Genomic DNA, 14,124 nt, shown 5'->3' on the forward strand with positions numbered 1-14,124 from the left:
TTATTTCTCATAGTGTCTAAAGACAAATGTTTAATTTCTGAAACTGACTGCATGTTAGCCTCTCTGCAAATTGAATTTGGTGATGCAAAATTGTGTGGGGTCATTAATCAGTTTAGTGTAATTTGGCCACAGTGCATGTTTCTATCAAACAATGGGTAAGATGGTTTAGCTGGAACAATAATTCTATTGTGATACAGGCTATGTTGTACATAAAGAACTTTCAAGAGCAGAGCACTCAGCTTCAAAATAATTTTCTGTTAACATGACATAGGGTTACGAAGCCAAGACTGGCTCCTACCTCAGCCTTAGACAATAAAATACATTCATGTCACTTAGTTCATTATTATTGTAATTATTGGCAAAATTCAATCCAAAAATTATAGCGAACTAAAGCAGACTATTAATTTTTAAAAAGTTTACTGAATTTTTGGTGAGACACTCATTTCTTATTCACTTGACATCACTAAAAGTCTTCAAGAATATTTAAAATGTGTTCATGGACTATGCTCAGAAAATGAGGCAGAACAATGTAGAACATAACAAGTGATCCAAATAAAATGGAACCTCAAGAAAATAGCTTGGACAAAAAAGTGACACAGAAATAACTAGCAACAGAATCAGTTATTTCGTCAGTGACAAACATTGATCCCTGTAATAAACACATGCATTAGATGTAGGTATGCAGACTGCATGTTTCACCAACAATGTTAAATGAAAACTGTAAGTGGATTACACAAGTCATCGGGTCACTACACAGTAATTTTTTTGGTTATGTTGCTTAGAATATAAAAATTTAGGGCTGATTTTATAGTATTCCCTTCAGATGTAATTTTAATCATTGGTCAAGGCATATTTCCTGGTTGATGTAATTATGCTGTGCTAACAGATACATATAAAACTGGAGAGAAGCAAACCACCTCATATTATACGTTTCACTCTTTCCAGTTACTGGCAAAATGGGCTGTGACAGTGTAATAAATAAAAATTGACTAGTAGATCTTCTTCCTTCATTAAATTTATCTGCCATAAGCATGAACAGGGACTGCGTTAAGCAGTATAATGCAATAAAATGTGCTGTTTGTCAATCCAGTGTTCACTGAAAGCTAAAACATGGGAGTAACAGTCTGCATTGCATAAGGCAGTGATTTAGGGAGAGTGTGAGCTGAGCTGTCTGACCCTGTAAAAACAGGGCTAGGCACTTCAGTTACTGAACAGCTGTTGTGGGGATTTAAATGTCAGCCACAGCTGATTACTAGTTAAGGAGATGGACTGAGACTTAAGCACTTACTCTGAAGATAGGAGGAAAGGACATGCATTCCAAAACATCACACTTACTGCATATGGACACAGCAAGAAACCAGAGGAAAAATTTATTGCATTTACACACTGCGAGAGCTTTAATAAGCAGTACTGTGCTAGTTTGTCATTAATAAAGTATTCTTTTCCTAGTATCCCTGAAGGTATTCTATGTTGAAGTGTTCAGATACAAAACTTCCACCCTGTTAACTTTGTACACACACCGTGGACTACCACTATCCGCAGCCTCTACAACCAACTCCAAACCTCCCCCTTGTCCCCTCATTGCTGATAAATCCTTTGTTGTAGACCTGCTATATTTAACCCACTCTCAAAATCTCCCTCCCACCAAACAGAACCCTCAACCTAAACAGATCCGAAAGTCGTGAACCTTTCCTCCAAAAGCCTTTGCCCAGCAGAAATCTCATTTCCAAAGGCCTCAACTTATGCTTCTCTCAAATTCAATTATGCAGGAATTTGTAAAGATCTTCTCTTCCTCTCCCGGTGGCTACAATGGAAACACGTTTTTGCCACCAACCTTACTAATTGGACTCAGACCAACATTGAACCCTGCCTGTCTCAGGTCACTCTTTCATCCAAGTGTGATCCATCTCCACTGCCCCCAAATCACCCCCTGTTAACTTGACAGAATGTCTTAACCTCGAACCTTGCCTCACCATTCCACAAATCCCTCAGCATGCTAACTAACCTTACATCTGCAGAAAGAACTACACCATCTAAAAACTGATTCCGACCTTAAGACCCTACATGGTGACAAAGGCTCCACCACTGTTATTTTGAACCACAAAGATTACTTGGCAGGAGGACTCCTCCAGTTGTCAGATTCATCCACCAACAAACCCTGCCACAGTGACCCTGTTCCAGAAATCCAGCCTCTAGTCTCTCAAAGTCCTTCAGTCATCCCATAACTTCTCTCAGGAGTCCATCTCTCTCCTCACCCCGGCCACTCCCTGCACTCCTACATTGTACATGATTTTATGAAACCCAGCTGCCTAGGATGCTTCATTGTGGCCAGTTACTCTGCCCATAGTGAAAGAATCTCTACTCTGACAAACTACTTTAGCCTGTTACGCACAACATACTGTCCTGTATTACAGATACCATTTCCTGCACAGTTCCTGTTGCTTTACACAGTGCCCTGCTCATCACTAATGCCATTTCCATTTACACTAACATCCCTAATGCCCATGGCCTTACCACTGTTAAACATGTGAATTTCTCAATGCCCAACGAACTCCAAACCAAAAATCTCCTTCCTAGTTGTCATAACCATAATCTCGTCAGCAGTTACTTCTCCTTTGAAGGCATGATCTACAAACAATTCTGGGGTATAGCTATGGGCACCATCCTGCGTCAATCCATTCATGGGCCAATTAGAGGAATCATTCCTAAATTCCCAGAAACCCAAACCTCTCACCTGGTTGAGATTCTTTGACATCTTTATGAACTTGATCAAGGGTGAAGACACACTTTCCTCCAGAGCCTCAACAAATTCTCCATTTGCTTCACTTGGTCCTACTCAAGCCAACTTCTTTGATGTTTACCTCCACCTCAGAGATGGCTACATCAGTACCTCTGTCCATATCAAACCTACCAACCACCAGCAGTACCTCCACTTAGACAGCTGCCACCTGTTCCATACAGCCTGGCCATCTGTGGCCATCACATCTGTAGTGATAAGCAGTTTCTCTGGAAATATAAGGGTTTCACTGAGGCCTTCGCAGACTGTAATTACTGTCCCAACCCTGTACAGAAATGGATCCCCTGTGCCTTATCTTTCCATCATCCAACATCTGTCACAGCTGGTCATAGTGGAGCATTCCCCTCATAACTCGATACCACTCAGGACGGGAGACTACCTCTTGTCATGCCCCCAACTGAGAAATGTCCTACCCCTCTATTCCTCCCACGGTGATATTCCACCGCCCAACAAACCTATAAAGGATCCTCGACCATTCGTACATGCCTTTTCCCAACGCCTTGCCTCATAAGCTCATATCCCTGTAGTAGACTTAGATGCAAGACATGTTCCATAAACCATCACCACCACCACCAGTCCAGTCACAAACCTCAGTTAGCACGTCGAAAGCAGAGCTTCTTGCTAAATCGGTCATATGATCTAAAAGCTAAGCTGCAACCACTGTGCTGCAGTTAGGCATGACAACTAACAAGCTGTCTGTCCACATGAATCCCCACTGACAAATGAACCACAGCAATGCAGAGCATGCTGCTCAACAGTATTCTTCAGTTCAATTCCTGCTTTACAGCTTGTGCCATCTGGATCCTTCCCACCACCACCAGTTCTTCTGAATTGCACTGGTGGGAAGTTTCGCTGTAATATGTCCTGTTCCTGTAACCCCTCTTGGCCTCAACCTTCATTAGTCTGTGTCCTTACCCCTCTAGCCCTTCCCTGTTCACATTCCAGCACTGCACAGCCCTCTATTCCACCAATGCACCCACAGTCTTTGTACTTACCTCCTTTCAGACATGCAGTGAGAGTACTTGCCATTGGACGACAATACTAACCATTACTACTTGACACTGGCGTACCTGATTGTATCAGCATTTAAAAATATTTGTTCCTGAAAAAAAAATCCCCAACTGTCATTGTATGTAACTCAGCACTGCAGAATTCACAGCACCTTGAAAATGTATGCATCTCAATTCAGAGTACGTATTGTATATAATCGTTTTGTTACCATTTTGTAGCACTATTTTGGCCACTTCAATTAACATAATGGCGGAAATCATCTAAATTCACAATAGTGAAGAGCAATCACAAAAGCAAACGATAAAACCCATACTGATAAGTTAAAGGAAGTGTACTGGAAATTTAATTCCTCACTGTCACATAGGTTGTAACTTGAGCATAGGACTCACAGGGCTATAACCTGCATAAACAAAGTGGACTGCAAAAGAAACTCTCACCAGCTTAGAATGGACATTCTTGTAGTCTTATTTGGTGTGCTTGTGCGCGCAGCACTTTGATGATGACACGGGAGTCCAGGCAGGCGTGACTCACTGGCTGAAGTCTCAGGTGGCAGAATTTTATGACCAAGGTATTTCAAACCTTGTCCACCCCTATAAGTGCCTCAATTTGTTTGGTGACTGTGGAAAAGTAGTTTGTCATTCACTCTTTCAGATGCGTATAATAAAATGTATTTCTTGTACTTAGTTTTTTTAATGCCAAAATGTTCCCTAGTTTCTGAATAGCGGTCGTATGTGTACAGCTTGTTGGAAGTCACAAAGTTCTCTCTGTCTCAAATACTGGATGAATAAATGAGGGCAGATCAAATATCAACAGGTATTTATTTTTTATTTAAATTCATTTGTTGAAAAATTCAAGGCAAGTATAATTTATTTTTCCAGTCTCCTGCTTTGGAAATGACTTTGTCCCAGCATTTGGGTAGCTTTTTGATGCACTCATCATAAAAAGAACTGGGTTGTCACCAGCCAGTTGCACATGAAGTCTTCCACACTCTCGTCATCTTCAAATCATCGCTCTCTTAGAGCCTCTTTAAGCGATCCAAATAAATGGAAATTACAGGGTGATAAGTCCAGGCTGTAAGGAGGGTGATAAAGTGTAGTTCAGTGCATTTCCTGTAGCTTGGAGACAGAGCTGCAGTATGGGGTCGCGCATTGTTGTGGAGGACGATGACCTGTTGAATAGATTGGTCTCGTCTTTTGTGGCAATATGCAACTCTCGCCTTGGTCAACAGTTCACAGTAGTAAGCAGCACTGATTGTGCGTCACTCATGCAAAAAATTAATCAGCAAAATGCCTCGCTGATCGAAAAGAATTGTTCAAGGAACTTTGTCGAGTCTTGGCTTTCAATGGTGCTGCCTCCCCTTTCCTCTGCCATGCGTTACTGGCTTGTTTGGATTTTGGAGTGTAGTGATGAACCCATGTTTCATTGCAGGTGACAATCAAACTAAAAATGCATCACTTTCTTCCACAAACCTCGCTGTAAGCCTCTGATAGACTTCTAATTGTCTCAACTTCAGATTTTGGTCAAAAGTTTGGGGCCCATCTGGAACACACTTTACAGAACTGTAGGTTGTTTGTGATGATTGCTTGACAGCTCCCATAACTGAGTCAAATTTTTTTGCAATTTCTGATATTCTTGCCTGTTGATAGTCGTCATTAATGTCATTAACCGCATGAATGTTTTTGTCTGTAATGCTGGTCAAAGGACGGCAATCGTGCTGATTTTCCACTAATTCTTGTCCTTTCTTGAACTTTTTATGGCAGGCAAACACACACGTCCTTGGTAATGTTTTATCACCGAGTTGTGCAGTCAATCTTTGGCAAATCTGCGCCGGTGTAGCTCCTTCATGAGGAAGAAATTTGATAATTATGCATTGCGCAATGGAAGGGTGCACTTGTTACTCAGACATCTTGAGTGCTACTGACAAAATGGTGGGAAATATATAACAGCACACTCTCCTCACTTTTAACCGTCCCGCCTAACCATAGCAGAAGCACAGGGCCAGTCCTACCAACTGTTGATGTTCGGGAACAAAAATCCCGTTTATATTTTATCCCTCCCCCCCCCCCCCCCCCCCTTAGTGTGGGTAATGAGGTATACTGCCTCAAGGCACATACATTTCCTAACTGTAACACTTGGCTTACTGTGCTAAACCTTTAGTATAAGATATCACATGAGTTGATTATGATGGCATTTTAAGTTCAGTCAGTAATGACAGCAAATACTTCAAATTGCAGTTTTTATTGCCACTGGAAGCTATTTGGCAGGCAACCTATGAGGAGCATTAAATAAGTTATGCAATACCTTTTTTCTCTGCCATTTTCAGCTGAAAAAATGTGGAATTTCTTGTGAGACATGAAATATTCCTGCTTCAGTCCCTATAGTTTCACGAAGTTCCAATAGGTGGGGGCGCTATACCTAGCCTTCAAAATGATGTCTGTTATGGAGTTGCCATTACAAATAGAATGGACACTGAATTTCTTTTGGTGGAAAAACAGTGCACTGCACACATCCGTATGTGCTTGCAGAACATCTATGAAGACCTGACAGTGAACAAAAGCACAGTGAGTCATTGGATAAGGTGTCTGTCATCATCATAACAAGATCATGCATATCTGTCCAATCTCCCATGTGTCGACTGGCTGCACCCAGCTGTGACTCTTGCAATGTTGGAACATGTAGACATTCTCATTCAAGGTAATCAACAGATCACAAACAACCAACTCACTGCACAACTGGATGTCTGTTGGTAGCACCACAGTCTAATACATAAAGTTGTGCCACACTCTGGTATGAAAGTTGTTACCTTTTGCAGCTGGAGTGACACTAGTGCTCCAAGCAATGAAGTGGTAGTCAGTCACATGTGTTGTAAGGATGATGATCATTTTTAGTTTTTTTACTTAATTAATGAAATAGTTATTATGTTTATACATCTATCATTGGTAAATTCCTGTGAGATAGGAAGTAATGTGAAATACATTAAAAAACAGCCAAGTCACACTGATTCAGTGACATAAGCTACATCTTATTCGTGAATAAATTCTTTCAAATATATGTATATTTGCAGCTTATTTCGCTGACACAAATATGTATTTCATGCATGAGAAACATATATTTCTGTTGTTGTTGGCTGTTATCATAGACACTTTCCATGAGACTTAAAATTTTTATATACAGGGTGTTACAAAAAGGTATGCCCAAACTTTCAGGAAACATTCCTCACACACAAATAAAGAAAAGATGTTATGTGGACATGTGTCCGGAAACACTTAATTTCCATATTTTTAGAGCTCATTTTAGTTTTGTCAGTATGCACTGTACTTCCTCGATTCACCGCCAGTTGGCCCAATTGAAGGAAGGTAATGTTGACTTCAGTGCTTGTGTTGAAATGCGACTCATTGCTCTACAGTACTAGCGTCAACAGGTTAGTGTTCATCACGAACATGGTTTTGCAATGTTTACAAATGTGGAGTTGGCAGATGCCTATTTGATGTATGGATTAGCACGGGGCAATAGCCGTGGCGCGGTACGTTTGTATTGAGACAGATTTCCAGGGAGCATGGAACGTTCCAGCCTATGACTCGCGACTGGGGAAGACCTAGAACGACGAGGACACCTGCAATGGACGAGGAAATTCTTCGTGCAGTTGACGATGACCCTAATGTCAGCGTCAGAGAAGTTACTGCTGTACAAGGTAACGTTCACCACGTCACTGTATGGAGAGTGCTACGGGAGAACCAGTTGTTTCCGTACCATGTACAGCGTGTGCAGGCACTGCCAGCAGCTGATTGGCCTCCACGGGTACACTCCTGCGAATGGTTCATCCAACAATGTATCAATCCTCATTTCAGTGCAAATGTTCTCTTTACGGACGAGGCTTCATTCCAACGTGATCAAATTGTAAAGTTTCACAATCAATATGTGTGGGCTAATGAGAATCCGCACGCAATTGTGCAATCAAGTCATCAACACAGATTTTCTGTGAACATTTGGGCAGGCATTGTTGGTGATGTCTTGATTGGGCCCCATGTTCTTCCACCTACGCTCAATGGAGCACGTTATCATGATTTCATATGGGATACTCTTATCTGTGCTGCTAGAACATCTGCCTTTACAAGTATGACACAACATGTGGTTCATGCACGACGGAGCTCCTGCACATTTCAGTTGAAGTGTTCGTACGCTTCTCAACAACAGATTCGGTGACCGATGGATTGGTAGAGGCGGACCAGTTCCATGGCCTCCACGCTCTCCTGACCTCAACCCTCTTGACTTTCATTTATGGGGGCATTTGAAAGCTCTTGTCTACGCAACCCCGGTACCAAATGTAGAGACTCTTCGTGCTCGTATTGTGGACGGCTGCGATACAATACGCCATTCTCCAGGGCTGCGTCAGTGCATCAGGGATTCCATGCGATGGAGGGTGGATGCATGTATCCTCGCTAACGGAGGACATTTTGAACATTTCCTGTAACAAAGTGTTTGAAGTCACACTGGTACGTTCTGTTGCCGTGTGTTTCCATTCCATGATTAATGTGGTTTGAAGAGAAGTAATAAAATGAGCTCTAACATGGAAAGTAAGCGTTTCTGGACACATGTCCACCTAACATATTTTCTTTCTTTGTGTGTGAGGAATGCTTCCTGAAAGTTTGGCCGTACCTTTTTTTAACACCCTGTATAGTTTAATGATTCACCCTTTCTCACACTTTATTCAACAGGAATATCTTTGTAAATGTCGTTACTTTTGCCTCAAAAACGAATCTGTTGCAGATTCTTGCTGTTTGTGGCTCGCATGTAGCAACAATTGTGGAATTTGTTTCTCCTATGTTAGGAAAAAGTTTTATTACTTTGTTGATTTATGTCACATCTGTCTGTGTGGTTTCTCCTTAAGCTACAGTTGTGTTGGCTAATTCAGTACATCAAATAATGTAGGTCTTATATTCCACATAAACTATCTACATTTGATGTTCACTGATTTAGCGGAGTGTGTGGCGAATAAAACTCCACTTTGTTGGTAGATGTACATCATCTTTCTGCAAAAGGTCAGGTCTTCCTGCATTTACTAGCAATTTTTGTAATTAAAGGAAATCAATATTATTCAGCAAATGTCTTACTTATGATTCTCTTGTAACGTACAAACTGTCTTGTAATGTATTGTCTCATACCTCTTAGGGTCCTTAGGAAACAAGATAATGACAGCTGTGGTGTCACTTTTTAGTTGTCAATTTTTATGGTACTACACACATTTTATATTGTAAAAAGTATGTTACAAAATGGCTCCAAGCACTATGGGACATAACATCTGAGGTTATCAGTCCCCTAGACTTAGAACTACTTAAACCTAACTAACGTAAGGACATCATACACATCAATGCCCGAGTCAGGATTCGAACTTGCAACTGTAGTAGCCGTTCGGTTCCAGACTGAAACGCCTAGAAGCGCTTGGCCACAGCAGTTGGCAGTATGTTACAAATTAATATAAATATTAGTATTCATTCTCATCCAATGCCATATTCAGAAGTGTCACTTGCTGGCCGCTTGGAGTGCTGCATTCACTGTGTGTAAGAAAACCAAGATGGAGTGTTACAACTGTTATGTTAGACTGTAGCAGCCCTGACGTACTCGTCCACTAGCTGGGGTACTCAAAGGTGTGCACACGTTGGGTTCCTTGTCACCAAACAGAAGACTGTGAAGAGCCACAAAGGACCTGCTTGTTTGTTACGAGGCTCATGATGACAATTTTGTGTCAATTGTCGCCACATGTGATGAAACGTGGGTTCACCACTTCAAACTGGAAATAAAATGGCAATCTATGGAGTAGCACCACACCAGCTCTCCTCTGAAGAAAGCCACTTCCTCAGCCAGAAAAGTCATGGGGACAGTCTTGTAGGATTCTGAAGAAGTTATTCTGTTCGATGTCCTCCTCCATGGTGCAACCATCAACTCTGAAGTGTGTTGTGAAGAAACACCATCAGTACATTCATCGCCACAAAAAGCAAACGAACTTCTCCTTCTCTGTGACAACACAAGGCCTTGCACAAGTCTGCACACCCTAGAGCAGCTCACAAAACTTCACTGGACTGTTCTTGCTCATCCACCACACAGCCCGGATCTTGCAACTACAACTACCATCTGATTAACCCAATGTAGGATGCTTTCTGCAGGAAGCAGTCTGTTGGTGAATAGGAGGTTATTGACGCAGTAAGATGTTGGCTCTGATGTCGACCAGTGGAGTGGTACGATGCAGGCATACAGGCCCTCCTAGTAAGGTAGTGTAATACCGTGGAATGAAATGGAGGGTGTTGTTGTTGTTGTTGTTGTTGTTGTCTTCAGTCCTGAGACTGGTTTGATGCAGCTCTCCATGCTACTCTATCCTGTGCAAGCTTCTTCATCTCCCAGTACCTACTGCAACCCACATCCTTCTGAATCCGCTTAGTGTATTCATCTCTTGGTCTCCCCCTACGATTTTTACCCTCCACGCTGCCCTCCAATACTAAATTGGTGATCCCTTGATGCTTGTTGGTTTTGGGGAAAGAGACCAAACAGCGAGGTCATCGGTCTCATCGGATTAGGGAAGGAAGTCGGCCGTGCCCTTTCAGAGGAACCATCCCGACATTTGCCTGGAGCGATTTAGAGAAATCACGGAAAACCTAAATCAGGATGGCCGGATGCGGGATTGAACCGTCGTCCTCCCGAATGTGAGTCCAGTGTGCTAACCACTGCGCCACCTCGCTTGGTGATACCTTGATGCCTCAGAACATGTCCTACCAACCGATCCCTTCTTCTGGTCAAGGTGTGCCACAAACTTCTCTTCACCCCAATCCTATTCAATACTTCCTCATTAGTTATGTGATCTACCCATCTAATCTTCAGCATTCTTCTGTAGCACCACATTTCGAAAGCTTCTATTCTCTTCTTGTCCAAACTATTTACCGTCCATGTTTCACTTCCATACATGGCTACACTCCATACAAATACTTTCAGAAATGACTTCCTGACACTTAAATCTATACTCGATGTTAACAAATTTCTCTTCTTCAGAAACGCTTTCCTTGCCATTGCCAGTCTACATTTTATATCCTCTCTACTTCGACCATCATCAGTTATTTTGCTCCCCAAATAGCAAAACTCCTTTACTACTTTAAGTGTCTCATTTCCTAATCTAATACCCTCAACATCACCCGACTTAATTCGAATACATTCCATTATCCTCGTTTTGCTTTCGTTGATGTACATCTTATATCCTCCCTTCAAGACACCATCCATTCCGTTCAACTGCTCTTCCAAGTCCTTTGCTGTCTCTGACAGAATTACAATGTCATTGGCGAACCTCAAAGTTTTTATTTCTTCTCCATGGATTTTAATACCTACTCCTAATTTTTCTTTTGTTTCCTTTACTGCATGCTCAATATACAGATTGAATAACATCGGGGAGAGGCTACAACCCTGTCTCACTCCCTTCCCAACCACTGCTTCCCTTTCATGTCCCTCGACTCTTATAACTGCCATCTGGTTTCTGTACAAATTGTAAATAGCCTTTCGCTCCCTATATTTTACCCCTGCCATCTTTAGAATTTTAAAGAGAGTATTCCAGTCAACATTGTCAAAAGCTTTCTCTAAGTCTACAAATGCTAGAAATGTAGGTTTGCCTTTCCTTAATCTTTCTTCTAAGATAAGTCATAAGGTCAGTATTGCCTCACGTGTTCCAGTATTTCTACGGAATCCAAACTGATCTTCCCCAAGGTCGGCTTCTACTAGTTTTTCCATTCGTCTGTAAATAATTTGTTTTAGTATTTTGCAGCTGTGGCTTATTAAACTGATTGTTCGGTAATTTTCACATCTGTCAACACCTGCTTTCTTTGGGATTGGAATTATTATATTCTTCTTGAAGTCTGAGGGTATTTCGCCTGTTTCATACATCTTGCTCACCAGATGGTAGAGTTTTGTCAGGACTGGCTCTCCCAAGTCCGTCAGTAGTTCCAATGGAATGTTGCCTACTCCGGGGGCCTTGTTTCGACTCAGGTCTTTAAGTGCTCTGTCAAACTCTTCACGCAGTATCGTATCTCCCATTTCATCTTCATCTACATCCTCTTCCAGTTCCATAATATTGTCCTCAAGTACATCGCCCTTGTATAGACCCTCTATGTACTCCTTCCACCTTTCTGCTTTCCCTTCTTTGCTTAGAACTGGGTTCCCATCTGAGCTCTTGATATTCATACAAGTGGTTCTCTTATCTCCAAAGGTCTCTTTAATTTTCCTGTAGGCAGTATCTATCTTACCCCTAGTGAGATAAGCCTCTACATCCTTACATTTGTCCTCTAGCCATTCCTGCTTAGCCATTTTGCACTTCCTGTCGATCTCATTTTTGAGACGTTTGTATTCCTTTTTGCCTGCTTCATTTACTGCATTTTTATATTTTCTCCTTTCATCAATTAAATTCAATATTTCTTCTGTTACCCAAGGATTTCTACTAGCCCTCGTCTTTTTACCTACTTGATCCTCTGCTGCCTTCACTACTTCATCCCTCAAAGCTACCCATTCTTCTTCTACTGTATTTCTTTCCCCCATTCCTGTCAATTGTTCCCTTATGCTCTCCCTGAAACTCTGTACAACCTCTCGTTCTTTCAGTTTATCCAGGTCCCATCTCCTTAAATTCCCACCTTTTTGCAGTTTCTTCAGTTTTAATCTACAGTTCATAACCAATAGATTGTGGTCAGAGTCCACATCTGCCCCTGGAAATGTCTTACAATTTAAAACCTGGTTCCTAAATCCATTATATAATCTATCTGATACCTTCTAGTATCTCCAGGGTTCGTCCATGTATACAACCTTCTATCATGATTCTTAAACCAAGTGTTAGCTATGATTAAGTTGTGCTCTGTGCAAAATTCTACCAGCCAGCTTCCTCTTTCATTTCTTAGCCCCAATCCATATTCACCTACTACGTTTCCTTCTCTCCCTTTTCCTACACTCGAATTCCAGTCACCCATGACTATTAAATTTTCATCTCCCTTCACTATCTGAATAATTTCTTTTATTTCATCATACATTTCTTCAATTTCTTCGTCATCTGCAGAGCTAGTTGGCATATAAACTTGTACTACTTAGTAGGTGTGGGATTCGTATCTATCTTGGCCACAGCATTCACTATGCTGTTTGTAGTAGCTTACCTGCATTCCTATTTTCCTATTCATTATTAAACCTACTCCTGCATTACCCCTATTTGACTTTGTGTTTATAACCCTGTAGTCACCTGACCAGAAGTCTTGTTCCTCCTGCCACCGAACTTCACTAATTCCCACTATATCTAACTTTAACCTATCCATTTCCCTTTTTAAATTTTCTAACCTACCTGCCCGATTAAGGGATCTGACATTCCACGCTCCGATCCGTAGAATGCCAGTTTTCTTTCTCCTGATAACAACATCCTCTTGAGTAGTCCCGCCCGGAGATCCGAATGGGGGACTATTTTACCTCTGCAATATTTAACCCAAGAGGACGACATCATCATTTAATCATACAGTAAAGCTGCATGTCCTCGGGAAAAATTACGGCCGTAGTTTCCCCTTGCTTTCAGCCGTTCGCAGTACCAGCACAGCAAGGCCGTTTTGGTTATTGTTACAAGGCCAGATCAGTCAATCATCCAGACTGTTGCCCTTGCAACTACTGAAAAGGCTGCTGCCCCTCTTCAGGAACCACACGTTTGTCTGGCCTCTCCACAGATACCCCGCTGTTGTGGTTGTACCTACGGTACGGCTATCTGTATCGCTGAGGCACGCAAGCCTCTCCACCAACGGCAAGGTCCATGGTTCATGGGGGGGAAATGGAGGTTATGGTGGCAAAAATAGGCTTGTGTAGCCAAAAGAGTGGGGTATAATATGGTGTATTGGAACCCGGCATGGAATCAACCTTCTTTGAGAAAAAAAAAAAGTCTTGTATTATGTACTGAATGCCCTCATGTGCAACTATGACCAGGTGACTGTGTGCCTGGGTAGCCATTTAGTAAGAGAGATATTTTTGGAAGGTGAGTAATAATAATAAAGTTCAAGATGTTGAACAAGATATTGTACTTGATTTCTTATACACCGGTGTTGGCTCAATCAAGAAATACAAATTAGCACAGTTCTACACTATATGCTGTACTAAACAGAGTGGATCCGGTGGCCACTAACGTGCACACGGTATCAGGCGTGAAACCCTGCTGTGTCTGCTGGTAGCCCTGGGGCAATCAGTGTGTTAAATATTTAGGGTAATGTTATGAAACAATATGAGATGGTACAAAGACACAAAACCAGTTGTAGGTGAGGCAGATGGAAGAA

This window comes from Schistocerca cancellata, chromosome 5 (genome assembly GCF_023864275.1).
Source record: "Schistocerca cancellata isolate TAMUIC-IGC-003103 chromosome 5, iqSchCanc2.1, whole genome shotgun sequence".
Taxonomy (NCBI): Eukaryota; Metazoa; Arthropoda; class Insecta; order Orthoptera; family Acrididae; genus Schistocerca; species Schistocerca cancellata.